Source organism: Castor canadensis, chromosome 6, assembly GCF_047511655.1.
Source record: "Castor canadensis chromosome 6, mCasCan1.hap1v2, whole genome shotgun sequence".
NCBI lineage: Eukaryota > Metazoa > Chordata > Mammalia > Rodentia > Castoridae > Castor > Castor canadensis.
The window spans coordinates 40,040,341-40,068,238 of record NC_133391.1 but is presented as its reverse complement, the minus strand read 5'-3'; the positions used below and the strand labels follow the sequence as shown (position 1 = coordinate 40,068,238).

At 46.3% G+C, this 27,898-nt stretch overlaps 1 protein-coding gene and 1 long non-coding RNA gene across 7 annotated transcripts in view; one reads left to right on the top strand and one right to left on the bottom strand.

Moving 5' to 3' along the window:
• The window catches only part of Tspan11 (tetraspanin 11), a 96,418-nt gene extending 80,023 nt beyond the window's left edge, over positions 1–16,395 (bottom strand). For 5 of the 6 annotated variants that reach the window (XM_074076272.1, XM_074076269.1, XM_074076271.1 and 2 more), the window contains exon 1: positions 16,223–16,395. The gene's annotated coding sequence lies outside the window, so the exon portion shown is untranslated. The remainder of the gene's footprint in view (positions 1–16,222) is intronic. The other variant, XM_074076274.1, reaches the window with a different exon arrangement.
• A 110-nt stretch (positions 16,396–16,505) lies between these two features.
• Positions 16,506–19,538, top strand: LOC141424080 (uncharacterized). Its single transcript, XR_012448907.1, has 4 exons — positions 16,506–16,945; positions 17,736–17,803; positions 18,836–18,983; positions 19,279–19,538. It is a non-coding gene; the product is annotated as an uncharacterized lncRNA (long non-coding RNA).
• The last annotated feature ends 8,360 nt before the right edge of the window (positions 19,539–27,898 follow it).

Genomic DNA, 27,898 nt, shown 5'->3' with positions numbered 1-27,898 from the left:
CAAAAGTGTTCTCCCCTTCTTCCATTTTGATGGAGAAAGATCTGGCCTATCATCCTTCTTGATAATGGAATATGAGTGGAAGCACCACTCCATGCCTGGCTCTTAACACATTGTCCCGGCCCTTCTGCACAATCTTTCCCCTTTTTGGGAGTTGGAACACAGATGTGTCTGAAATCCAACTCCAGACAAGGGCAGGGAACGATTTCCAAGGGTTTCCAAGCTCAGGGGTACATGAGAACCGCTGGGTGGCTTTGAAAAAAGAAAGGAGTACTTGCCTAGTATGGGTTCGATTCCCAGCACCACCTCTACCATCACCACCACCACAAGGAGCCGGGCCCCACCTCAGAGATTCTGATTCAGGAAGTCTAGGGTGAGAGCTCAAATGTGTATTTCCACCAGTGTCCAGATAACACTGAGCTGCCAGTCTGGGAGCCACACTTTCAGACCACGCTATGTTTCCTACTATTCTTGAAACAGTAGGGTAACAAGATGGTGGAACCTGGATCTCTGCCTGACTGTGAGGAGTAGAACTGCTTGCCCATCTGCACTGCCACACGAGAGAAGAAACTTCTTTATTCTTTAAGCCACTGTTAGGGGCATTTCATATTTAACCCATTCCACCGCCCTCACTACCCTGCCTCAGGCCGCTCCTCATTTATCACCGTAGTTCACGGTTGGTTGTGCGTGTATCTGTTTCCTCTCTGAGACAAACTAGTTAATTAATTAATCTGCTAATTCATTAAACATCTGAAGCCTCACTATGTGGCATGCAATATCCTGGGTGGTGGGTGAAAAAAAAATGATGAAGGAAAGAGAAAAGAATCAACCAAAACAGCTTCTGACCCCCTAAAAAACTCACTGCTGGGGAAGATAAACCAATATCATTTTAGCACAATGGATGAGGTTCAAGGAGAAAAAAGAAAATGGGTGCAGGAGGGCCAAAGAGGGAACTCCTGGCAGGAACCGGGCAAAAAAGGGACAAGAAAGGTATACACCAGGCTCACGATTTTCAACTTTGTTTTGTAAGCAATGGGGAACCACAAAGCCTTCTGATCCAGAAGGTAAGAATTAGAGGCACACTCATGAGGTTAAATTAAATAAGTCCCAATGGAGTAGTGGGTTATAAACCAGAATCTGGGACTGGGGAATGAGTGTTCATTTAAATGAATTCTAAAAATACACCCAGAAGCCCAGTTATCAGGAGGCATCAGGCGTGAGTTAATCACTGTCCAGTGGCTCTGAGACCTCACTCTCTAAGGCCACCAGGGACTGTCCAGTCCAGCAACTGTTAAGTCTCCACAGCTGGCCTAGGCTGCCTGACTGCATGGGTGGAGCCAGCCAGGAGAGCAAAGGAAGCCAAGAGTGAGAGGTAAAACCCTAAACCCACCCAGGAAAAATGTTGCACTGTACAGGACTTCATTCTAAATACTGGCTCTCAAAATCACCTTTCAAAAAGAACAGCACATGGTCTCTCTACAAAACCAGCTCAATTTTAGTGAAGAATAGAGTCTGTGCTTTCCCCTACATTCACGGAAAAACCTGGATTATCTAAGTATAATTTCCTCAATCTTCTTGAATGAAAGGATCTATGGTTTCTTTGGAGAAAAAGCTGCTCTTTTCTTCACCCAAGCTGGGACATGAGTGTGAGACGCTGTCCTGGTGGCAGCTGCTTGCTAGTCCCATGAGGGTTGGTGTTTGTCACCAGGATCATTGGTCAGGAAAGCATGTGATCCTGGATCCTGGGAGAGGGGTGGGGCCAAGGGAAGCCCTCACTTCTCACAACTACCAAAGAAAAGAGACTTGCCAGAAGAATGGCCGGATGTTCATTAACAGCAGCTCCTGGGAGGCTGGATTGGTGTGGCAGTGGTGGGGGAACAAGCAGAGGTCAAAGTGTTTGGGGGCCCCTCCACCATGCCAGCACTTTGGGAAAGGCATGGCCTTTCTCTGTGCCTCAGTTTCTTTTTCTGTGTGATGAGAAAGTTGGTGTTCTGGCAGTATGTTCTTTTAAACAAGTTTTTATGTAGACCTCAGTGTACTGTAAAACTGTAACAGGAACTCAAAAGCTGCTTTTGCTAAAAAGCACGGGCCATGAATTAACTAAAAGCAGGAGAAAAGCTTGGCATCCTTGCCTTCATTTTGTATCAGTCTTTGCTCTGAGCCATTCATCTTGCAGCCACCTTGGAAAGCAGGAAGGACAGACCAATGGATAACATCCTCACAAGGAGTGATAGAGAAAACCACCCAGAAGAAAAGGGACAATAGCGCCTTCTCAGGCCACACCAGGCAACAATGACTTGTTTATCCTCACCAGCTTGCTCCCCTAAGTGATGACAGTGATGACAACTTCTCCAAAACCAGAACTGAGATAATGACCAACCACCATACTTTGACCAGGATTGTTTAATAAAATATCTTTCACCTCTGTTGAAAATTATTTCTTAACTTAAACCTAATTCTCATGTCTGAACCCCAGAAGATGGAGCTGAAGTGTTTTCTTCCACACAATAAACCTCCTTTCTCTGCCCTTCACTGTTACGTATCTCAGTATTTGTCCTGTTGGAGTGAGTGGCCAAGACATGATGTGTGGAACCCTAAGGAATTTGGGCCTGGGGCCTTAAAATTCCTGTTTCAAAAGTAGAGATAAATGTAGCTTCTCAGGTAGACGGGATGTGTTACCCCTCACCCCCATTTAAGCTCCTCAGATCACTGTCTCCATTCCCCCCCCCCCCCACTCACTGCAAAGCTGGAACTACAAAAAAAAAAAAAAAAAAAGAAGAAGAAGAAAAGGAAAAACTAGTTCTCTGGCTCTGAGACAGCCTGCAGGTGTCAGCTTTTTCATTCTTCGATTGTAAATCATCACCCTACATTTGGCCTTGGTTAAAATGAACCAGCAGAGAGCTGGGAATATGTCACAGACCCAAAAGGTATTTTTAGAACCAAGGATGACATCTGAGGTCACTTTACAGACAGGTCAGCTTCTATTTCCCTCCATCTGGCCCCAACCTCCCCTCAAATTTTTTCCTTTTTGTTGTGATAATATATGTGACGTAAAATTTTACCACTGCAGCCATTTTAAAGTGTACAAGTCAGTGACAAGTAAGTATGTGCACAAAGGTGTGCAGACATCACTGTCATCTCGTGCTAGAGTTTTTCCATCACCCCAAATGAAAACCCCACACTTATTAGGCAGTCTCTCCTCACCTCTACCCTTCAGCTTCTGAAAACCACGAATCTGCATTCTGTCTGTTCGGGTTTGCCTCGTCTTATGTCTTAATGTTTCATGTCAGTGGACTTACATGAGCATGGTGTTTGGTGTCTGGCTTCTGTCAAGGACAGTTCGCATGGGGGCTGTGTGTCACTGCTTCTTTCTTCCTATAGCACGGGCCATCTATGGATACACTGGGTTGGACCCTTTCCATCTTTTGGCTGGAACCCAGTCGCCATCAACATTCATGTTCAAGTTTGTGCTTGGACCCTCTGTCTTCAACTCCTCTGTAATACTTAGGAGTGGAACCACTAGGTGTTATGGTAACTCTATGCTTCGCTTATTGAGTCAAGCTGTATCCCACAGACTCCCCCACATTTTCACTATGGTGTCTGCCATGGGCCAGTGAGCCCACCACCACTGGCAGGAGCACCTGCCTGCTGGTCAGTGGAGCCTGTGAGTTCTGTCCCCTCCATGCTGTAGTTTGCTGGGAATTATGGTGCTGGTGTGGGAGTGGTTCTCACTGTAATTAAGGGTCAGCCCTGTTGGGAATCCTCATGAAGAAACTCAGGACACACAGCCTGCCTGAAGTGCAAACTTCTCTCTGCCCACCCTGCCCTGGCAGAGAGACCATCTGCCAGGTGCTCTGGCTCAGGTTCCTGGTTGTCACCTCCAAGGAACGTGGTCCAGTTTGCTTGCTGAAGCTGGGCTGCTTTCCAGTGTCTGTCAGACTTCTCTGATGGGTCCCGCTCCCACTTAATCTGAGAACCACTTCTGCCCAGGAGGTTTCTGGCACAACCAGCTCTGCTCTGTGCCCTCAACTTCAGCTGTGGGGAAAGTGGGCTGGGCACCGGTCCTGGCCTACTTCCCTCTTCCCAAGGCAGCTCCTGGGTGTTTGGACTCACACTATTGCCATGTCTTTCTCCATCACAACCCAGGGGTACTGGTCCTGGTTTGGCTCTTTGGGGGTTCTGAGTCCATGTGCACATGACACCCTGCTAGCTACTGGCAGGCCCAGAGCAGAGTGCTCTGGTCAGGTGCAGAGTTGGGACACAAAAGTCAAAGCAGCTCTGCCCAATGGCCCACCCACAATTGGTCCAGTCAACACAGGTTCTATACCTTGCATAAATTCAAGAAGCTAGAAGGGCTGGGTGACCATGACCCTGAGAGCCACATCCACACTCCCCCAGGGAGCCAGGCTTAAGCAGATAATACTCTGGGTCCTTGGGGGCCTGCAAGATTGGATTTAGGACTCAGACAAGTCTGGAGACCAGCAAGAATATAAGACATGGTTCCTGGAAGCAGTCTCGAGGATGTGGGAGCCACTTCAGGTCCCAAAGCAACAACGATCCCAGTCTCAGACTGTATGAACCAAGGGCTCACCACTGGGCTTGACACAGGGGCTCCAGGGTCTAAAATCCAGGGACCAGAACAGCACTGCTGCCCTCCAGAATGGGGTCCTCAGAAAATGTATGGCACCTTTAGTAGGTACCTCAGGTAACAATCCAGTGTGCTCCTCTGTCCAGAGGGCAGATCTTGGAGACAGTGGCCATGATGGTTAAGCGTGCTGGTTGTATGTGCACCTGATCCTTTCTCACTGCACAGCAGCAATAAGGGAGAATAGTACTATGTACACCTTGGGGTGCAGGAGAAGCTGCTGAAATTTATTCACAACCTGCTCGATGGGGATCAGGAGACACAGGCCCTCCCTTCCAGGTGGTGGGAATGGGGAAAAAGTGCCTAAGTGACATGGAAACTCATCTCCTTTCCCAGATGGGAGTCTGTGCAGTTTCTCATTTGCTTTCAAAACAGTGCCTGTCTTGTCTCTGAATAAGACACCATGACTTAGCTGTAAGCCTGAAAGACCGTTCCTTCTTGGAGTATTATGGGGTTGGGGGATATGAAATTGTATAAAAATGTCACTATTGCTGTGTTGGGGTTCACAGGTTTTAGTAGATCCCTGAAGGGGTTTATAGCTTCCTCATACAAGGTTAAGAATGACTGACGTTCCTCCTTTCCTTACTTACCCCTACAAGGAGGGCCCTATCTCAGACACAGGGACCTTGGGCTGCTCCCAGAGGCAGACCTGGAGCTGCAGCCAGGTATCCCAGGTGTCTGGATCCCTGGCTGAGCTTGCTGTGTCCCCACCACACAGGCTGGCAAGTCTGTCCCTGTATGTACAAAGGTGAGGGGAGAACACTCACAAATCCGAATTTAAACTACAGAGTTCCCTTTGTGACTTGGATGTAAATCTGTTTCATCTTAAGTCCAGAAGAGAGATTGGGAACTGCTAAGCTTCCTGATAACTAAACCATGCCTATTCATCCCAGGCCAGTAAAAAAGGATTTTCTAGGGACTCAGTAACTCCACTGGAAAGTAACAGAAACTTCTTGCAGGTGAACCAGGCACACAGATACCTGACCTTTCTGAGCAAGGAAATAATGCTTTCACATAGCAACTAGCCCCCAACCCCCACACTGTGATCCTAACCCTGTCTCAAAGAGAAGGAAGAACTTTGGTTTCTCGAGTTATTGAGGGTGTTAAGAAATGACTTAGCTTCAGAACACCTCCCTATTGCCCACACTGACTTCCTAGTCATGCATTAATTACGTCATCACCACCATCATCACTACCCGTTGTTTCCAAGGTTCAGAAAGTCACCTCCTGTCCCACATGGAGAAGGGCCTTAGAAACCAGTCCACTTCCATATTTTGGAGAGTGGAAGTCCCATCTCCATTAGCAAGCCCGTCAAACCCAAGAAGGACTGGGGTTTGCTCTCTGCTCTGATCTGGAGGACTGCAGACACCCAGTGCTGCCCCTAACCATCCTGATCTCCAAGCTCTCATTGTCTCTGTTGTAGCTGAAGCGCCAGTACTGGGATCTCAGGGGGCTGTTGAGCCTCTAGTGTTTGGACATCCGAGGACCTTTGAGGACCTCATTCTTATTGATGGGGATGGTAAAATGCAAAATTTATTTGCTGTATGGGCTGCTCACTTCCAAAACAAGGAAGGAAGAATGTAAAGACCCACTCAGCTCTGATGGTAGCAAGTGCACTCAGACACCCAGGATGGGATCTATCTCTGGTTTCCCCATGTGTCTCTGGCCTTGAACTCTCTAAGAAGGGCATACCAGCAATCTAGCATTTGTACAGTGTGAGCTTATTCCTGCCACGGGCACACAGATAACTGGACACACATGAGAGAGCAGAGAGTGAGTGTTTTTTGTGCTTACAATCTCAACCTGCTTAGGTTAAAGGGAATGCCATGCCATGCCTAACACTGGACAAGCTTCCTCACTCCACCCACACCATTTTTCTTTTTAAATTTTACTGGGGTAACGCAGAGAAACTAAAGCAGATACCTTAAAAGCAACTGAGGCCAAAAGGAAAAGGGGACCAGGAACTAGAGAAAAGGTTAGATCAAAAAGAATTAACCTAGAAGGTAACACACATGCACAGGAAATTAATATGAGTCAACTCCCTGTATAGCTATCCTTATCTCAACAAGCAAAAACCCTTGTTCCTTCCTATTATTGCTTATACTCTCTCTACAACAAAATTAGAGATAAGGGCAAAATAGTTTCTGCTGGGTATTGAGGGGGTGGGGGGAGAGGGAGGGGGCGGAGTGGGGGGTAAGGGAGGGGGTGGGGGCAGGGGGGAGAAATGACCCAAGCCTTGTATGCACATATGAATAATAAAATAAAAAAAAAGGCAGGGCTTTCTGCTTTGGAATCTAAACAAAAAATAAATAAATAAATAAACTGTACAGGGGTTTAAACTCAAGGCCTTGCACTTGCTAGCCAGGTGCTCTACCACTTGAGCCATGCCCCCAGCCCTAAATCCCTACCAATTTTGAGGTCAGATCCTTCAACGTTTGCATCTCAGCTCTGCCATTTATCAGCTGTGGGACTCAGGAAAATTGTTTAACTTTTTAGTGCCTCAGTAGTCACAACTGTGAAATGGGGATATTAGTACTGACTTGGGGATGCTAACAACTATACAATAGGGGTAATAACCTCACTTTGTAGAGCTGCGATGATTATAGGAGATAATTTACCTAGTACATTCTTTTTTGTGATACTGGGGTTTGAACTCAGGGCTTCACACTCGTTAGGCAGGCACTCTGCCACTTGAGCTATGCTTCCAGCCATTTCTGCTCTAGTTATTTTGAAGACAGGGTCTCACTTTTTGCACTGTCTGGTATGCTTCCCATTGTAGCTGGGATGATAGGAGTGCACTACCTAACATCCCCTACCCACCCCAACCCACTGAGATGGGGTCTTGTGAATGTTTTTGCCCAGGTAACCACAATCCTCCTGATCTCAGCTTCCTTCGAAGCTTGGGATGAGAGTTTCATCCCAAGCCACCATATCCAGCTATTGGTTGAGATGAGAGTCTCACAAACTTTTGCCTGAGCTGGACTCGAACCACAGTCCTCCTGATCTCAGCCTCCAAAGTAGGTAGGATATAGGCTTAAACCACAGGTGCCTGGTATGTTACATTGTTGTAAGTGCCCGCATGTTACAATGTTGGGGACAAAGCACTCTGGGAATCTGTCCTCCCTAAAGGGAGACTCTCCCCATCACTTGCAAGCTGAAAGTTAACCGTCCAACTCTCCTACTTTCAGACATGGTGATACTTACTTGTTATTTCAATCCCTGCATTGACCAAGTGGATACTTTCTGTAAGTTACCATACTAAAAGATAAACATACACAGTCATGAAAAGTAGAGCCCAAAGCTAAACTCATTATGGCCATTTTGGGGGAGGGCTTCATCCCGGCTCTTGGGGTGGTGGTACTCCAGTCCAAAGCTCTGCAGTATCCCTCAAGTTCCCAGGCCTCAGTCACACATGGGACATTTGTGGTTATTTCCTAGTGGGTGCAGACTCGAGGCCTTGCTTGCTTCTTCCTTGTCAGCTTCTGCCTTTCCCCCCCACTCTCTCAACCCAACCCATCTGTGAGGTTCATCTGCATGAGCAGGTCTAGGTTTGAAAGCCTCAGCCTTCCCTGGAGTTCTCAGACTCTAGTCAGAATCTGCAGGAAAGCAGATTGCTGGGCCCACTGAGAGTTTCTGAGTCAGAAGTCTGGGTGGATCAGAGTTTTTGCATTTCTAATAAACTGTGCCTGTACTGGTGCTGTGAGTCCCTGACCTCTCTTTGGGAACTGCTGTCTTAGTGAGTGCCTCTCAACATCAGTGTGCACTAGAACCAGGCAAGGCATGAAAACATCAATTCCCAGGCCACGCACCAGGCAAATTAAGTTGGTATCTCAGAGAGCAGGACCCAGAGCCCACCTTGGGTTTACTTAGCTGTCCATCATCCTGGGAAGAACTCGATACGTTCCTGGTTGGAAAACCTGTTTTGCAAAGGACAGGTTAGTACATATTTTAGGATTTGCAGGCCCCATATGATCTGCTCTATGTCATTTTCCTTTTGCTCGTTTCAATCCTTTAAATGTGTAAAAAGTATTTTGTTTGCAGATCACTGGAGAACTCTTATCAGTCAGTCATGCACCTATTAAATTTAATTATAAAAATGGCTACCCAAAGTTGAAACTAAGGTAGAATGTGGACCAAGGTAAAGGAATCAGAGGGACTATGTCAACGTGGTATCTCGTGGCTACGCTGTCCTGTTGTTACATGTCACTGACTTTTCTAACCCTGCTCTCCTTCCTATAGTAAAAACAGAGGAGCTCGGTGGGGTTCTTCCCATGCCCTGCTTTCTATACCAGTGCTTGCTGGAACTTTGCATTTGCAGCCACGTTGGGAGCCCTTAGTTATCTGTGCAGTGCAGTCAGAAAGTGTTCATTGTTGCTGGGTGCTACTGGCTCACACCTGTAGTCTTAGCTCAGAAGGCTGAGATCAGGAGGATCGTGGTTCCAGGCCAGCCAGGGCAAATTGCTCGAGAGACCCCATCTCAATTGATAGCTGAGTGTGGAAGTACACACCATAAGGTGGCAGGAAGCCTAAAATAGGTGGGTCGCAGTCTAAAGCAGCCTAGTCAAAAAGCTAGCTACTATCTCAAAAATAACCAGTGTAAAAAGGGCTGGAGGTGTGGCTCAAGTAGTAGCGCTCCTGCCTAGTAAGTGCAAAGCTCTGAGTTCAAATCACAGTACTACCAAAACAACAAAAAAGAGATAAAGTGTTCATTGTCTACCTAATATGGTCTTTCTCTCCCAGTGCGTCCAGCCCTACCCTACTGTCTTACCCACTCTCCTCCCACCCAGAGGACTTTCTCTCTGGAAGGCCTGGCTGCCCTAAGGCTTTGCATATGCAAAAAGGCACCCCAGTCAGTGTTACATGGCACTTTCACTGGTCCCCCTCCCTATGCATCTCTTTTCTCCAACCCAGACATTGTTCCCTCATGGCTAAGCCACTCCTGAGTGAGTATCCTAAGAACTCCTGGAAGGTTTTTGCTTTTCGACCTGTCCCTGGCCTCAGAAAGAATGGACAACGCTTGTCCCCATTCCTTGTCTCCATTTCTACCTTTTGTTCTTTTCTTCTGCTTTTTTTTTCCTTTTTAAAGATGGTCTTCCTGTGTTGTTAGCTCAGGCTGGTTTTGAGCTCCAGGGCGTAAGTGATGCTTCCACCTTAGCCTCTTGAGTAGCTGGAACTACAGGTGTGGGCTACCATGCCAGTTTTCTTCTGGTCTTTTAAACACACTAGAACCTGTTGTAAGCAACCTAATCTGCTTTTTAAAAATGTAAATGATCTAATCAGAAGAGAAGAGACCTAGATACAAAAATGGAAGCTTCCACCATTTTCCAAAGGTGCAAATGACTGCCTGAATCCTTGCATGCTAGGATGACCTAACTGCCGAAAGGATCTGTCCTGTCTTATGTGGACCGCTGTTTAAAAACGTGGCCAAAAAGAGAGGTTAGGGATTGAGGCTGGACTGGCTTCAAGGGCATGTGATCTGCACAGGTTCAGAAGGGTTCTATGCTTGGTTTACTGATCTGCTGTTGGCATCCTGAAATCCTTAACAATGTCACCTTTGAACTTATATTTTGTAAGTGAAGTCAATGGGGCTGTGGGATGTGAAGGTGGGCAGAGGAGATATGCCTCTTGCATAGAACACTTATGCTGCCCACGTGCACAGAATTCCAGGGATTGTGGTGCACGGGAACTTAGAGGGTCTGAAGCAAGTACTAGGTGAGCATTCTGTCTGTGACAAATGGGCCATGACAGTCCTAAGAGGCCACACTCAATGTTGGAAGCAGAACTTGGTTCTAATGCAAAAAAAAAAAAGAGTTCTGCATTCTGAGAAACAAGATGCTAAAAAAACAAAAACCCCAGTCAACCAACTAAACACAAAAAGCATGATGAGTTGATAGCCAGCATGGAAGGAAGAAAGGGCTTTATTTATTTATTTTTTACTTTTATTTATTTACTTCTTTCTGTGGTACTGGGGATTGAACCCAAGGGCTCGTTCATGCTAGGCAAGCTCTCTACCACTTGAGCCATGCCCCCAGCTTTTTTTGTTTTACGTTTTGGTTTTGAGGTACAGTCTCACTAACTTTGCCCGTGCTGGTCTCAAACTCTCAATCCTCCTACTTCTGCCTCCCAAAGAAGCTGGGATTCCAGGCATACACTACCATATCCAGCCATATACTACCATACCCAGCCATACTTCTTGCTCCTATGGTATCTCCTCTGATTGTATGATGTGGGGTCCCACATTTTCCATGCCATATTGGGTTCCCCAAATTATGTAGGTGATCTGTGTCTTTCTAAGACACAGTCTCAGTGGTGACTGATGAGATCCTTCCTGAAATGTCCATACAATAAGCATTTATTGAATGCCTACTGTTTGCTCGCCTTGTGCTAGTTGCTAGGGATAAAGAATCAATAAACCTAATTCCATCCTTAGGTAGCGGTGAGGAATAAAATTCCAAAACCAGGGGCAAGGACTATGGATTCCAAATGGCAGAAGTCTGGTACTTGTCTATAAAAGGCAACTCTGAGAAATCTCTTCACAGTATTTCAAGAATGCTTATAGAAACTTGAACCCTAACCTGCCTCAAAGGCATCATAATCCAGCTTCCACCTAAGTTACCATAGAACGGGCATCATTTTGTTTTTGCAGTCTGTTCCAGACCTCATACCAACTGCACAACACCAGACCACTTCTGTCTTTTGTTCTGTTTTTTTTTTGTTTGTTTGAGCCTTTTAAACACACTAGAATCTGTTAGTTAAATGACCTAAACTGATTTGAAAAATGTAAATGATATACAGTGGAAACCTGGTCACTGCCTGGTAAAATCAAATGATCAGTCATGTAGTCTTTGATTCACTTTTTTGAGATAGACAAAAATTTCATGTATGTTGAATGGTGGCTGATGAGCATCTTTCAAAATATGAAGTTCATATTACAAAAAAGAAAGAATTCCTAAGTTGGGATGAAGATAAGGATCACTGAACTCCCAGACCCATTTTCCTTAACACTTCCTGAACCTCTGTAAATTCTCAGTTCTTGGTATTTTCCAAGAATCTTGAAGCCCCGAGAAGGGGCTCTCTTTTTGTTCAAAGGACGGTGGAAAAGGCAGAGGGAGGCTGTTAAAACACAGAACACCCCCACAGGTATGCAAGGAGAGTAGGCATGGCCCAGCTGGAGAGGGTCCCTAAGGTGGAAACGGGCACTTGGCTGGCCTGGGACATACCCTGCAGTTGGCCACAGATCCCTGACAACATTAAGGGAGATCAGTGTCGGTCACAATCATACAGCAGCCACAACCCAGCACTCCCTCCAATCCCCCTTCCAATCACTCCACTGTGCCAGGAGGCAGGACAGATAACATGAGCAACAGGGAAATTAAAAATAAATATTAAAAGGGCCAGATTGGGAAATTAGAATGAGGAAGTGAATGGAGAGGCCAGAGCAGCAAGCACACCCCCATCACCTCCTCTTAGATGTTAAGCTACAAGAATAACAAAGCATAAAGGGGCTGTCTGCATGGCCCTTCTCCTTCTAGACGTTAAGAAGCTGCAAACTTCACAGATGGGTAGAGGGACAGAAAACTGGATGTCAAATGGAAGTCCTGACACTCACCCATTGCCCCTGTGTGTTGGGTGGGCCTAGATCACTTCTCTGTTGTAGAATAATAAACAGCACCCATCTTGGCCATCCGGAACCATTGTCTCTAACTTAGAGGTTGCTAGACGCATGGTCGTGTGTATGTCCCCAGCTCAGCTAATATAAAACCTACAAGAAGGCCACCATTTTCTGAGCTCATCTCCCACCCTTGCACTTTAAGCAAGAGGTAATTTTTCTCTCCCCTTGTATCTACTTCTTTCTACTTTATCTTCTTATACTAAACAAATCCTTGCTAAAACTTCCGCCTTGTGAGACTCCTTGAAATTCTTTTCACATGTGCGATTTTGTGTGGAAACTGGGAGGCTGAGGGGACCCCTTCATCTCTCATCCAGTATCAGTCAGACAGTGGAGGAAACTGAGCCCATCCCATGCCCCTGGAATGCTGAGCATTCCAGACCCATGTAATCACATGCTGGCAGGAGTGGGGATCATTTCCTGGATCTACAGATGAGGAAACTGAAGCTTAGCAAGGTCACAGGACACATCAAAGGTCACACGGAGGGGAAAAGCAGAGTCTGGACCATCTGGGTTCAGGACCATGCTCGCTGCCTTCTCTGAGCTCCAGCTGTGGCTGAGGCGATGCCATGCGTTTTACACTCAGCTGTTTTCTCATCTCTCCTTGGGAGTGAGTTTAATCTCTACAACTAGAGTTTTTGGGGCAATGGCAGGTTCTTATGGATTTCTCAGGGCCTGGACATTCAAGGCTCACGGGAGACATGTGGTGAATATGCGCACATTGTATGTGGGTTACCCTGCTCCTCCCCAAGTCATCTGCACTGCGCAGTTGCTGTCTTAGGAGTGTAACCTCTGACCCCAGGAACCAGAGTCTGCCAGAGCAGGGCCAGGTTCAAGAGGCAAGGTCAGCAGTCTGAAAGAATTAACAGAAGCTTTATTTCTCTAGATCCTGAATCTTTCTCTTCTCTCCTGTTGTTATAGTGCCCTGCTCAACAACCAAAACAACCCAACTAAATGAAACAATGTCACCTCTTTCTCCACCATGACAATGGCCATGAGTACCCTCCTCAGGGGTTTAGGAAAAGCAATTGTAAGCCTATATTCTCTACCAAAATCCCAAGCACAGGTTGGACACAGGAGCAGAGCTGCCATGTGCAGCTGTATTTATAAGAAGAGACAAGGAAGTGAATACATGGAGGTGAGCTGGGGAGGCCCCAGGAAGCATGGATGCTGTAAGTTCAGGTTAGGGCAGGTCCGTCATGGGCTTCCTCCAAGCTCAGGGATCATGATCGCTCAGAGGAGAGTTCCTTTCCATTGTCAGCTGCTCAAGAAAGGCAACGCTAAGTGGTATCCACTGGGATGAGGCCTGGGAACGCACCCAAGGCAGGACAATGGCTGACATAGCCACCCTACATAGGTAGCTCTCAAATATCCTTGATGGCTCATTCACCCCAGTGATGCTCAATGGGTCCTTGCCATCTAGAGCTTGTGTCACACATGGCCCGGGATCCCCCAAATTCCTTTGTTGTTGTATTGTGTGCAAAATCATTCTCAAATGGACTTTAACCAAAAATCCAGGAAATTAAACCAGGTGCATAAAAATAAGCAAAGGATGAATCCCTTGGTTATGTATGTGTGTGGGGTGTGTGTGTGTGTGTGTGTGTGTGTGTGAACCATTTTGGAGGTCTGAATTATTGTGTGGGTCCTTGTTGAGGGACAGGTAGGTAGGACTTCCAGTTACAGTGCTATTGTTTTAACCTGGAGTTGAAAAGATGCCCATAAGTGTGGTATGATGGTTTTCTAGTTTTTATTGGGAGAATCCTTTCTTCAAAGGAAATCCTACATGAAAGCTGATATGTAACTTCCCCTTCACAGCTCTCAGGGGCACAACTGGAAAAACATGCAGGCAGCCTCCTCTTCCTGGTTTGTTCACTCTCTCACTCACATGCAATATTTCCTGAGCACCTACTATGTGCTGGGGAGCCAGCAGGGAGTTGGATAAAGGTGGCCTCTGCTTTTGCTATACTCACACTGTGCCAGGACACAGCAAGGGTAAGCTCAGACTGGTGGGTGCTGTGAGGGGAGCACATTAGGGTGCTGGGAGGTACCTAGGAGGTAGCTACTTTAGTTGGGAATCAGGAAAGGCCTTGAGGAACTGAAGTAGGAGCTCAGATCAGGAAGCTAGTCTGAGAGATGGCCTGATATCAACCACTGAAGAAGCAGACCTAAAGAGGGAAGTGACTTTCCCCAGGACACTGTGGGCAGGGAGCCCAGCCAGTACTTGACCTGAGTTTCTAGGATGCTCCGCCCAAGGCTCCTTCCTTCCACAAACATTGACTGAATAGCTAATGCACACAAAGAAGTCTTCATGGCAGGCGACTTTCAAGAGCTGACAAACCACCCAACCATGTCCCATGTTGAGTGCTGTCCGTGCATTACCTTTGACACCTGCCTGCCTTCTCAGCCTGGTCCAGGGCTGGCCCTGGGTGTGCAGTCTCTGTACCCCTGTTGATACCCCAGACTGGTGACCTTTGTTGGTCTTCACCTTGTCTGCAAACTGAGACAAAGGCTTCCTACTGCTTCATTCCATGGCAGAACAGTGGGTAAAGTTCCCTGGCTTCATCTGGAGGCAAACTCTCTGCAAAGGCAAGGTGCCTGGTACTATTTGAAGACCATCAAAGCCAGGTTCCCGCTCCTGCTGCAGAAGGCACAGAGACTGCAGGAAGCCACACAGACCTATACAAAGTTTCTACACCAAGAGTCCATACTCAGGCTCCAGGCAGACAGTCCTGTTGTGCTGAGTGTCACAGGAAGCCACATGTAAATGCTCCCTCTACCACCACAAACCATGCAGCTCCAGGCCACCAAGGTACTCCCCAAACTGTGGCCTTGCACCTGAACCCCCTGCCCTGGTAGCCTTGCAGAGACCAAAGTGATCTCTGAGGCATTCATCACTGTGTGCCTCCAGTCACATGGGAGACAGGCAGGACTGTGGTTACTCCACCTCCTCCTGCCTCCACCAGTGCACACAAAACAACTGAGCCAGAGGACCTGTCCAGGGAACAGTGTTATTACACAACACTACCACCAAGTTCTGATCCAAACCCAGGCTTCCAGACTCCAATTTGGTTAGAATCCAGCCACCCACACATTAAAAATGCAGACCTTCCAGCTCCCGCCCCATCCCCTCTACCACTTCCACCCTCATTCTCTCCCCCACCACTCCCTCTCCGCCCTATGCCCTGGAGTGCACTTAGTTTCCAGAAGCTGCTTCTTCCACAGCTCTTCCAATCCCCTGCCCCGTATGGGCCCCCATACCGGGGACCTCACAAGACACTGGCTCCTGGCACTCAGCAGTGTAGAGCAAGTTCAGATGCCATCCTGCCCAAGCCACAGGGCCCTCCTCCATTTCCTACTATCTGGCCAGTTCACAAGGCACACATTTGGGGGAGAAAACTCCAGAAGCTTCTCCATCCTCCATTCTGAGCCAGCCAGATGTGCATGCAGGGATGGGACACAGGTGACAGAGCCTGCAAAGCTCTGCCCCCACTAATACTTAGGGACTGTATCCCAGACAGCAGCTGCCAGCGATCACCCGCCTCTCCCTTTGCATGGGGCACTGCAGCCAAGGGCTGTACCCTTCGCGTGGGCTAAGGCACAAGAGGCAGTCCCTGGAATTCAGGGTGGACAAAGAGGGTCATTTTGAGGAGGGACAGGCATGCCCAGGGCACGCTGGAAGGCATGAGACCCTCTGAGGCCCAAGCTACAAGTGCAAAGGCAGACGCGGGAGCCTCGCATAGACCCCACTGCTGCGCGCCAGGGACACCAATGCTTGCTCATTCGCCCGAGGGTCCTCACTCGTCCCCAAAGCCAGCTTTCCCCTGACCTCCGCGCCCCAGCCATCAGTGGCATCCTGCCAGAACACCCTCTTCCCGCTGTGCCCCGGTTCCAGCCCCACCACCTGCACTTACCGGGCGGGGGGGCGAGGGGCTCCAGACGCAGCGAGGGAAAGGGACCTGGAAGCGCAGATGGCAGCTCGCCTGGCCGCACGGCGCCAGCACGCAGCGCTCTCCTTCCCGCCCACCCGACCCGTGGCGCTTCCTGCGGCTCCGGCTCCTCGCTCGGCCCGGCTCAGAGCGCCCCTCTTTCCAGGACTGGCGGCAGGACGCGCCCTGAGGCCCCAATGAGCGGGGGCGGGGGGGCGGCCCTTTGTTTGGGGTTTGCCTTTCTGCAATTCAGAGCACACAGAGCTTCCAAGTCGGGTTGGGCAGCTGCGGTTGCTCCGGGGAAACTTGCAGGGCTGGGGGTGGGGTGGGCTGGGGAGGAGGTAGGGAGGCGGCTTTCAGTCTCCCTGCGGTCTGCAGCCCCCATCCCCCGCCCCATCCCTTTCTGTCCCCTACTTAGGTCATTTCCCCTCCCCCAAGCCCCCCGCGGGGGGGAGTTCGGAGATCCACAGGGTGCTGGGAGAAGGTGGCTCTTAGGGTTTCCCAGGGATTGTAGGGACAAGCCTGTCTGGCACAGAGAGCACCCACCCCCATCCCCCAGACACAGAAGTCCCCGTCACTGCCCTGTCCTTTTTCAGAGCGTTGTGGACCATCGGCTTTGTGTCTCTGGGCCCAAGGAGAATAAAAGTGTCTTCCTGGAATGGAGCAAAAGGAAGGGCAGACAGAGGAACCTACGTCCCTGCTGGGCAGGTGCGGGGTGTGTGTGGGGGTGCATCTCGTATTATTCCCATGGCTTGTGGTTGTCCAGCCATGCTGGCTGAAACCTGACCCAGTGAACAAGGTTACCTATTTACCAGCTTGGTAGGTGGGGGAAGTGGTTGAAGGCAAGCATGTAACAGAGCCTCTGGCTACAGAAACACCAGTGTTCCCAGTACCCCAGCTGGGTGGGTTAACACAGGGACATAATAAGGTGGGGGTTGTGGTTTGGAGGTGGTCTATCCCCTCCAAAACTCTTCTGGAAGGTTGGGCAAGGTGACTCAAGCCTGTAATCCTAGCTACTCTGGAGGTGGAGATCAGGAGGGTAGTGGTTACAGGCCAGGCTGAGTCAAAAATTTGTGAGACTCCATCTGAAAAAAAAAACAAGCCCAGAGTGTGTGTGTATGATCCCAGCTACATGGGAGGCAGTAGGTAGGAGGATCCCAGACTGAGGCTGGCCCCAGGCAAAAAAACCCTCAAGTGGTAAAGAACCTGGTTAGCAAGGACAGGCCTTGAGTTCAAACCCCAGTACTGCCCCACCTCCCAAGTAAAAATCCCTCATGTTGACATTTGGTCCCCAGTGTAGCCACGTGGAAGGGTGGTGGGACCTTTCAAAAGTGTCTGGGTCATGGGGGATAATGCTGCTCCTATAGAACTGGGTTAATTCTCTGGGAAGTGAGTTTTTTCTCTGAAAGATTGGATTGGTGACCTTGGGGAGCAGGTTGCTACAGTGTGTCCTCGGGTCTCTGGAAGACAGTCACTTTCCCATGTACTTTTTCACCAGATTATGACACAGCGTGAGGTCCTTGCCAGATGTGGCTGTCCATTATTGGACTTCTCAGCTGCAGAAAAGTGAGCCTGATAAACTTCTATCCTTTAAAAAGCTTCTATTTTCCCGTATTTTGTTATAGCAACAGAGCATGGACTAAGACAATGTGTGAGTGTGTGTGTGTGTGTGTGTGTGTGGTGTCTCAGAGGAGACAATGCAATTGTCCCTGTGACATGAAGACTTGACCTGGGGGTGAAAGGTAAAAAAGCAGGGAAGGGGAGTCTGTAGTGCTGTAGAAAGAGGGGTTGGGGGGGCACTTCAGGAAGGGGTGTGAACTGTGGAGAGCAGGAGGGGAACCTGGAGTGGTGTGGGGCTGAGTCCAGTGGTTGTGGTGGTGGTGGGGACAGCAGGTTGAGAGTATCCAGGGCAGGGGTCCAGAAGAGCTAGGAGAGGGGCTGAGGCAAGAGATGGGAAGTTGGGATGGTCTGAGAAGCTAGGCTGAAGAGAAGCTAAGATGGAGGGAGAGGGTTGAAAAGGAAGAGTGGACAAGGCTGAAGATGGAGCTGGGATGTAAGGAGGAAAAGGAGCCTACAGGAAACCAAACCATCAGGAGAGACAAGCCACAAAGGAAGTTGGGATTGTGCAAGGTCACCGAGCGTGGGAGAAGAGGGGATGTTCAATGGGGCCAGTGCTCCTGGGACAACAAGGAAATAGGGTTAGAATTGGAAATTAGGAGACCTTTGGGAACTTTCAAAATAATCTTTATGTAAGTCAGATTGTCCCTTGTTATGGTTTACATTCTTTTTTTCAGTGCTAGGAATCAAATCCGAACCCAAATAAGTTTTTGTTTTATTGGCGGGGGAGGTGGAATGAGGACCTTGGCGAGCGTTCTACTACAGAGCCACATTCTCAGTCTCTTTGGATTGTAAAGGTCCCCCAAAGGCTGGTGTGTTGAAGGCTTGGTCTCTGCCTATGGTGCTAGGGGAGGTGGTGGAACCTTTAAGAGATGGAGTCTAGTGGGAGGTCATTAGGTCATTGGGGTATATGGTCTGGAAGGGGAGATTGGGACCATAGCCTTTTCTCCTCTCTCTTTTTGCTTCCTGGCTTCCATGAAGTGAGCGCGCTCCCCACCACGATGCTCTGCCTCACCACAGGCACAAAGGGATAGGACCAAGCAGCCGTGGACTGACGCCACTGAACCCACGAAGCAAAAATGAATCTTTTCCTGGTTGACGGAGTGGCTCATGAGAAGCACCTTCAAGTGTAAGACCCTGAGTTCAAACCCCAGTACTGCCAAATCTTTTCCTTTTTATAAGTTTATAAATGTATAGCAGGTATTTTGTCATGATGATGGAAAGCTGACACATCACTCTCGGGTGACATCTGGAATGGACCCAATTGGTGAACAGGGACACAAAGGTCCATCTCTTTGCTTCCTTTTTGGAACACTCAAGGTGAACTCAGCGCCATAGCTTCCTGAGGGTCAGCCAGCGTGAGGCCTCTGTGGAAACCTCAGCCCAAGTTTATTCTCTTTTTAATCCTGTTCTCTCTCTTTAAGGATGCTGTTCCTGGAAGTACCTCCTGCGTGTATAACTCCAGCTCCATGCACAGTCTCTGTCCCACAAATCCAATCTGGGATAGAGGATCATTTAGAAAAGGTGAGTTGTAGAAAGAAAAGGTGGGATGATAGTTACAACAGAGGCTAAAAAAATAAAATAAAAACCTCTAGCATGAGAGGAAGGCGTGAAGGCCAACTGTAATGGTGGGAGAGAGGCGGGAGTGAGCACGTGATGGGAAGGCCTTTCCCCCTTGACTGCCAATGAAACAGGTCCCTCAGGCAAGAAACGCAAGAAAGTCAGAGAAGGTAGCATTGTTGAAGGACAGGAGAACAAAGAGGAGGGTTATTTACAGAAAGATGGGAAGAGAGAAGGTGGAGTATGGGGGCATGGGAAGAATGCTGTGGGTGGGATGAGGATGGGTAAGAGTTCTTGCCAGCACTATTTACAGGAATATAGGAATTAGGAAGGAGAAGTTTGGAAAATGGCCAGAGGGACCTTTTGGTCACAGGAGAGAGCAAGTGATAAGTAAACCCCTGGGCCAGGATGTTCTCTCTCTAGACTATCCCTAGTAACATAAATGTCTAGAGTAGCAAACCAAGCTGGGTGCCAGTGGCTCACCCCTGACATCCTTGTTACTCAAGAGGCAGAGATCAGGAGTATTGCAGTTCAAAGCCAGCCCAGGCAAATAGTTCGTGAGACCCTGTCTCGAAAATACCCATCACAAAAACGGTCTGGTGGAGTGGCTCAAGTGGTAGAGCACCTGCCTAGCAAGGGTGAGGCCCTGAGTTCAAACCCCAGTGCTGCCAAAGAAAGTAAAAAATAAAAGTAGAGTAGCGTACCAGTAGAAATATACTATGTAAGGAAGAGTTTCCAGAAGCCATGTTTAAAAGCATGAAAATGGAGGGTAAGGGTAATGGGGGGATGGCAATCAAAGGGCCTGAACCCTTAGCTATGAGGAGTAAATCTGATAGTTTTGACATCTATTGCATATCATGGTGAATATAGTTAATGTCTTAGTTCATTTTCTGTTGCTGTAACAGAATACCTAGGACTGGCTAATTTATAAAGCAAAGAATTTTATTAAACTCATGGTTCTGGAGGCTGGAAGTCCAAGATGGGGTGGCTGTGTCTGTTTTGTTTTGGGTGGAAAGTGGAAGTCAGACCAGTGCTTGCAAAAGTGACAGTGGACAAAGGGGGCAGACACTTTCTACCAACCTTCTCTCAAGAGAATTAGTTCTGGTTTTTGAGAAAGACCTGTTAGAGGCCATACCTACCAATACCCTCCATGGCAACCAAATTTCAACTTGAGTTTAGGCCAGGGCAAGCCACGTCAAGACCATAGCAGCTAATAATTGAGTACTGAGCGTTTCAACACTGCTAAGAGAACAAATCTCGAATGTTCTCATCACAACAAATGTCAAGTATTTGAGGAGATGGATAGGTTATTTCGCTTTATTTAACCATCCCACATTGTATTAAAAAATCATAACTTCACTTTGTACTCAATGTACGATTTAAAATGTAAAAAAATCAGGTGAAATTAATTTTAGTGATATATTTTATTTAGCACAATATATTTAAAATATCATTTCAACCTGTGCTGCTATACAAATCTATAATGAGATATTTTACACTTTTTTTCCAGCTCTGGTGCTCATTTTACACTTATGGCACATCTAAGTTCAGACACTGAATTTTCATTGGAAATACCAAGCTGTATTTAGATTTGATATGATTTATAATTGAAGAAGCAAATTTACAAACCTAAGTAGCTCCATACATACGGAAGCTTTCCAATAACTGAATCAAATGATTTTATATTTAAATTTAAGTTAATTTGGATTGAATGAATTATGTAGTCCGGAGGGCTCAACAGTCACGTGCGAGCAGCGGGAGGTGTCAGAGCAGGCAGGTCTAGGGCAGGTCTGGCCTTTGCTTTGCTTACTTTTTGTGGAGTGCTGGGCCCCTGGCACCCCAGTATCACCCCAGAGCAGAGCCTCATCTGCTCCATGTTGTCAGACAGCACAGCTGGAAGAATTGGGAGAGAGGACCCTTCCACCTGGAAGGGGAAGTGGGAGTTTGAGTTAGACCAGAAGAGGAGTGGGGAAAACAAGGTGCAAGTGGGGCACACTTTCCTGAGGAACGGGGCTTCTTTGTGAAGTCCAGGCTGCAGACACTGAGCCCATCACATGTTGTGATAATGGGTATGGGTGCTCTGGTCAGCATGATCTCCCTTCTGGTACTTTCCTGAACTCTGAGCACTGGCTGAGCCACGAATGTGGATGTGGACCTGGTTTCCTCATTCGTACAATGGACGGCAAAGTCCTTGGAAGAAAAAGGAGGAGCCAGTGAAACCCCAGGTGTGAAGATGAAGAGGCCCTAGGCCTCTAGATTGTCTTCTGTTCCTGGCTGAGTGCCGGCAGCTTCTGCTTTCAGTCCACACTTGGGTGCCACATGCCTTTCTGTTAGAGAGATCCACTGTGTCATTTTTCCTGTGCTGTGACAAAATACCTGAGGCAATCACTTAAGAGCAGCAAAAGTTTATGTGGACTCACAGTTTCAGAGGTTTCAATCCATGGTTATCTAACTCTGTTGCTTTTGGGCCTGTGGTGAGGCAGAACATCATGGTAGGAGCATGTGGTTGAGCAAAGAGAGAAAAAAGAAGGAAAGACTAGAGTTCCAATACCTCTTTCAAGCCACCCCCCACACACTAGTGACCCGACTTCCTCCCACTGGGCCCCACCTCTTAAAGGTTCTACCACTTCCCAATGTCCCCATCAGATGGGGATGAAGTCTTTGGGGAACATTTATGATCTAACCCATAGCATCTGCCATGGGATATGAGAGTGTTGGAAGTTGTAGAGGTGAAATAATACTAAGACTTCCTTTCTTTACAGTGGCCTGCATCTATTACTACTTGGAGGTACAGGGCAGATAGTGGGGGACTCCTCTATGCCCACATAGGGCCTGAGATCCTTGATCCTTCCCTCTGGCAATGGGACCAATGTCTGTTCTAGAAATAGAGTTGCAGAAAATACCACTGTAGCTTTGTTTTTATTTTGTGTATTCTCTCTCTCTCTCTCTCTCTCTCTCTCTCTCTCTTTCACACACATATCATTGAGGTCAATCTGTGCAGCTTGGATTTCTCCACCCCTGACCGTATGCCTATCTCCGGGAGAAAACCTGACAATCTCAACTCCTGCCTCCCCCCAGCCCTGCTTGGTTAAGCTCTACCCCAATAAGACTCTTGGTTGAGCCATTCTAGGAAAAACTCAGCTACATTCTTGGGGATACAAACACCCAAGTAGAAACACTCCCTTCTGGGTACACATCACAGACTTCTGGGGCTCAGCAGACCTCTCCATTTTTAAAATGAGGACAAATTGCTCCCTACATGCCTTGTGCCCTCACTGAGAATGGAGACTGGCCTTAGCTTCTTCAGTCATGTTAGAAATAAGGCCAAATAGCCTCTGGCCAGCACCTTTCCCTCTTCCAGAAGGACTGGGAAGCCCTCAGATGTTAAATATTGGTCAGTGAAGACTAGTTTCAATTTGACTCTGAACTGACGACCCAGGCCTGCTCATTTTTAGAGCAATACTTGGTGCTTAGCATGTAAAGAAATGATGGAAAGTTGAGCCTCGCAGTCTCACAGGGGAGAGATGTTACACCAGGGATGGAATTTTTCAGCTGCTCTGAGGCACAATGCAGTGACAATGAGAGCATTAGTTACACTAATGAGCGCTTGAAGTAATTATTGATCTTCATTACCAGTGTCGAAGCACTGCCCAAATGTCCAGTTGCTTGCTATACACTCTTGGCATTCTGCATGAAGGACTTCACAGCCTGGGTCATTCTCAGGCAAATATTATTTAAAGCAAAACATAGAAAAACACAACCAGGATACAGCAAACAAGGACAGACAGCTCAGCAAATATATAAATAACATGTAAAGTGATGCTTAAATGTGGACAGCTGGATTTTTTTTTTTTTTTTTGGTACACGTAGCTTGCTAAACCTCTTTCATTTTCTCTAGAATGGCTTCTAACAGACACTTCTATCACTGGGGTACAGGTTGTCTGCACCCCAGGTCACATGACAGGGAGGAAGAGAAGGTTTTGGATGGATGGCAGGGATTTTCTGGGAGCATTTAACATTTTATTTAAGATTTTTAGGGAAGAAGGGAAGGTTTTTCATATTTGGAAAAGTATAACATTTACTTATACTTATTGTAGAAAATTTGATCAATATAAAATACTAAAGAAGAAAAAATATCACCTGATCTCTTAGCCATCAGAGACAACTACTGTATTATTTTGGCAAATATATTTCTAATAGTGTGTGTGTGTGTGTGTGTGTGTGTGTGTGTGTGTTCATGACCTGATTTATTTCATTTGAGAACATATCCTAGTCATCTTTTTGTATCAGTGGATTTAAGAATACATTACATCATTTTGTCACAATATAGAAATGTACCACAATTTATTTAGCAGTTCCATATTAATGAATATTTATGTTTTCAGTTTTTAAAGTCACAACATAGTTATCAAGCATTGTTTCACATATGTGTTTGCCTTCTTACTCAACTATTTCCTTATGATAAATTCCTAGAAATAGAACCACAGAAAATGTTTCTTTTGATGGACACACACACACACACACAAATATTCTTTCCAGGTGTTAACTAGGGTTTGAACTCAGGGCTTTGTGCTTGCTAGGCAGGTGCTCTACAGCTTGAGCTATGTCTCCAGCCCTTTTTGCTCTGGTTATTTTGGAGGTGGGTCTTGCTTTTTGCCTAGGCTGGCCTGGACCTTGGTCCTACTATTTTTTAAGCTTCCTGCCAAAGCTGGAATGACAGGCACACACCACCATGCCTAGCTTTTTTCTGTTGAGATGAGGGTCTTGCAAACTTTTTGGCTTGGGCTGGCCTTGAACCATGATCCTCCTAATCTTAGCCTCTCAAGTAGCTGGGATGACAAGGGTGAGCCACTGACACTCAGCTGGAAGAATAGTCTTTAAAATTAAATATAGTCATTACCTCTTGAGAAGATACAGACACGGGGAAGTAGTTAAAGAGGTTTTTGACCAAATTGATGTTTTAGTTTTTTTCACAGAGAAAATATATCTGTGTAACCAAAAAGGACAAAATAATGTAGTCATTCACTGATAACCGCACATTGCTGGAAACAAAACTATCTGCTGAAAAGAAAAGGTAATAAGTAAAAGAATAGAGATAGGATATATAAATGTCAAAACTGCTAGCAGGCAAAAAAAAAAAGAAAGCACAACACTTAAAGCCTTACTTTTAATCCAACAAAAGTAAGTAATGGAATAAAGAAAATAATAAGAAAGTGCCACAAGCAGGAAGTTTAAGTGTGTGGACAAAATGAGTCCAAATATACCAGTAAAATTGATATCAGAATTGAATGATTGACTAATGTTTCCATTAAACAGCTACTCTCGGGTTGGATATTGCATTAGTCTGTTGCCCGTTGCTATAAGAAAATGTCTGAGTCTGGGTATTTCATAAAGAAAGAGGTTTATTTAGTCTCACACTTTTGGAGACTGAAAGTCCAGCATTTGCCAGCTCTTGTGAGGGTCCCTGGCAGCATCCCATCATTGTGGATGGCATCATGGCTGGAGAACACATGAAAGAAAGAGATCACATGAAAAGTCAGAGAGTGTGATTCAGGGACCAGGCTCATTCTTGTATAGCAATTTACTCTTGCAGGAACTAACCAAGTCCCTTAAGAAATACCTTATCCCTTCTAAGGACAGCACCCCAAGGAGCCTAACAACTTCCTGCTAGACCCCATTTCTTAAAGGGTCCACCACTTCAACACCATCACACCGAAGACCAGGCCCCCAAAGAGTGAAACTTGGAGACAAACCACATCCAAACCACAGCAGATAACAAAACAAAATCAGGCTATTTGCCATCCAAAAGGGCCATGCATTAAAATAAAAAAGACACAGAAATTTGCAAAATAAGGGAATGGAAAAAATATATTAACCAAAGAAAAGCAAATATCCTGAAACAGTTCTCGAAACACAACATAAGATTAAAGGAGTTCAAAACCCACAGAATTAATGATCCAAGAAGATGTTTTGTTCTTATTTACCCATAAAACTTTGTGCACAGCTTCAAAATGTATAAAGCAAAAATGGCAACATAAGTAGAACAGAAATAACCAAGGATTTAGCCGTGCACTGAAACACAGTAGCCAGTACTATGTTGTATGGCCAGTAGCCACCAAGTTACTCAAACAGAGCTCGTCCACACTGAGATGTGCTGTAAGGGCAAAACATACATTAAATTTCAAAGAAGTCGTACAAAAATATGAAACATCTCATCACAATTTTAAAATATTGATTATGTGTTGGAAAGCTATTTTAGTTATGAGCTAAACCAAATCTATTAAAATTAATCTCACTGGTTCCTCTTTATCATACTTAAAGTAGCTACTAGAAAATCTAAAATAACATGTGGTTCACATTATATTTTTATTGGACTGCCCTGAAGAGGATTTAAACTAATCTAAGTAACAAATAGGAACTAGCTATATAAAAGGAACATTTTGACTTAGAGATTTTATATTCTTTTCAGTTGTATGATATTTATAAATCGATCTGTTACTTGACCACAGGATGGCAAAAATGTATAAAAATTAGCTATTACACAGGTTGCAATATCTAACCACAATGCTTTTTTGTAACCCAAGTGGAAATTCCTAGTGCTTTTTCCAATTACTGTTGCTTTTCCCAGTGACTTTGGGGTGGTGTCTGTGCAAGGCAAGGTCATGGGTAATCTTGGTAGTAAGGGATCCCCACTTCTCTTGGGAGCCCAACTTACCTGAGGTCCTCTCTGCCTGGTGGCCCAGCTGTCAAGACTGGTTGAGTCAGAACTCCCCTTTCCAAGAGCAGTGACAGCAGCATTGGCCTGGGAGGAAATTTCCCTCATCTGTAGATTGCTCTGTGTTTCTGTAAGATGGAGAAGGGCAGGCATGATGACTGGCCCAGCTACTCTGAATTATTCAGGTGAAAACACTGAGTTCCAAGGCTCTTCTTCACGTGAATTTTATCGCTTTGAACTTGGGGTGCTCTGGGACGATTCTTACCGTGTGCTTCTCATTTTTAGCTTAAGATTTTTTTTTCATGATTCTTCATCAATCTAATTTACTTAAAAACCACTCTCAGTATTTCTACTTTGCAGCAACATTACACACGTATTCTTTTTTCACAATACAATTTCTGTTATTTCATGGGACTTTGAGTAGCTAAGGATGTATGATTTGCAGTGTGACGTCTTGCTCCATCACAAGATGTTAAATTTTGTATATTTATCTTATAACCAGTTACCTTACTAATAGCGCTTTTCATTTGACAGTAGGACTGATGTATCATTAAGAAGAATGCAAAATACATGCACACTTTTCAATGACACAAACTCAAAACAAATTGCATGGTTGTGGAGGGCTGTCAGACTACAGATCCCTCTCATTACTAGGGATACTTTGAGGACAAAATTTTTGGAAGTTCAGCTAAAGAAGGAATTCTGACTGTTTTGAATTAGTGTGTCTCCCTTTCTCCTCCTCTCTCTTTTTCTTCCTTTCTTACCCAAATAAGTAGATCAAGTTCCAAGGAAGCTGAAATGTTCAATAAGACCTCCTGGTCTCCCTCAACTGTAGGCAATGCTGGCTTCATGGGCACACAGACCCTGGCTTAGATGGATCTGACACTTCACTGAAGGCTCTGCTGTTGCTGTTCTGAAATTCCTAATAACTTTTGAACCAGAGGCCCCATTTTTTTCATTTTGCCCTGCGTTGCACGAACTGGGTAGCTAATCTTGAATATAGGCTCTGTTCAGAGAGCCTTGTCCTTGGTGTCTCTCCAAAATCCTTAGCCAGCCGTGCTATGCATTTTCTAGTCTGGTTAAAAGATTAAGATGTGTGGCATTTTGCTGAGCCAAAGCGAGCTCCATTATGTGTGGAAAATCCTTAGCTTCCTTCAGGGCTGGTGGGTGGGGGATGAGTTTGGGGAGGAGCACGGCTATTGGTGCTCAGTGGTGAGCAGGCCTCCCCCTCACCTCTTATGCACCCGTGCTCATAGTTTCCTGTCCAGGCCACACCATGGCTTGCTGTTCAGCACACAGAACTCACTCTTTGTTCCATATACTTGTCCAGCTACTTCCTCTTGCTCAAAATGCCCTTTCCCACCCCATCTACTTGGCAAAATCCTACTCAATTTGAAATTCACTTTTGTTATCATCTCCTTTAGGAAGCCCTCCTCGGCCTCTCTAGGCAGAGCTAAGGGACTTGCTCTTTTTGATCTCTGATCTCCAATGAGAACATGGAGTGGAAGTTGGTTTTTTAGACACCTCCTCTCCACGACGCTGATGGGTCCCCAATTTTTCTTGTGTGTGCGTTTACTGTGATTTTTTTGGCACGTTGAAGGCCTTATGATACTAAAAACACATTAAACGTGTCAGGAATAATTACAATGCAATCACTGCCACAGTATAACTGGGTCTCACGGTGACTATAAAGCACTATTTTCATGCCGTTCCTTGTTCTCCCTATAATCCTGGGTTTCTGCACTGGATGATCTCTGTGTGCCTCACGT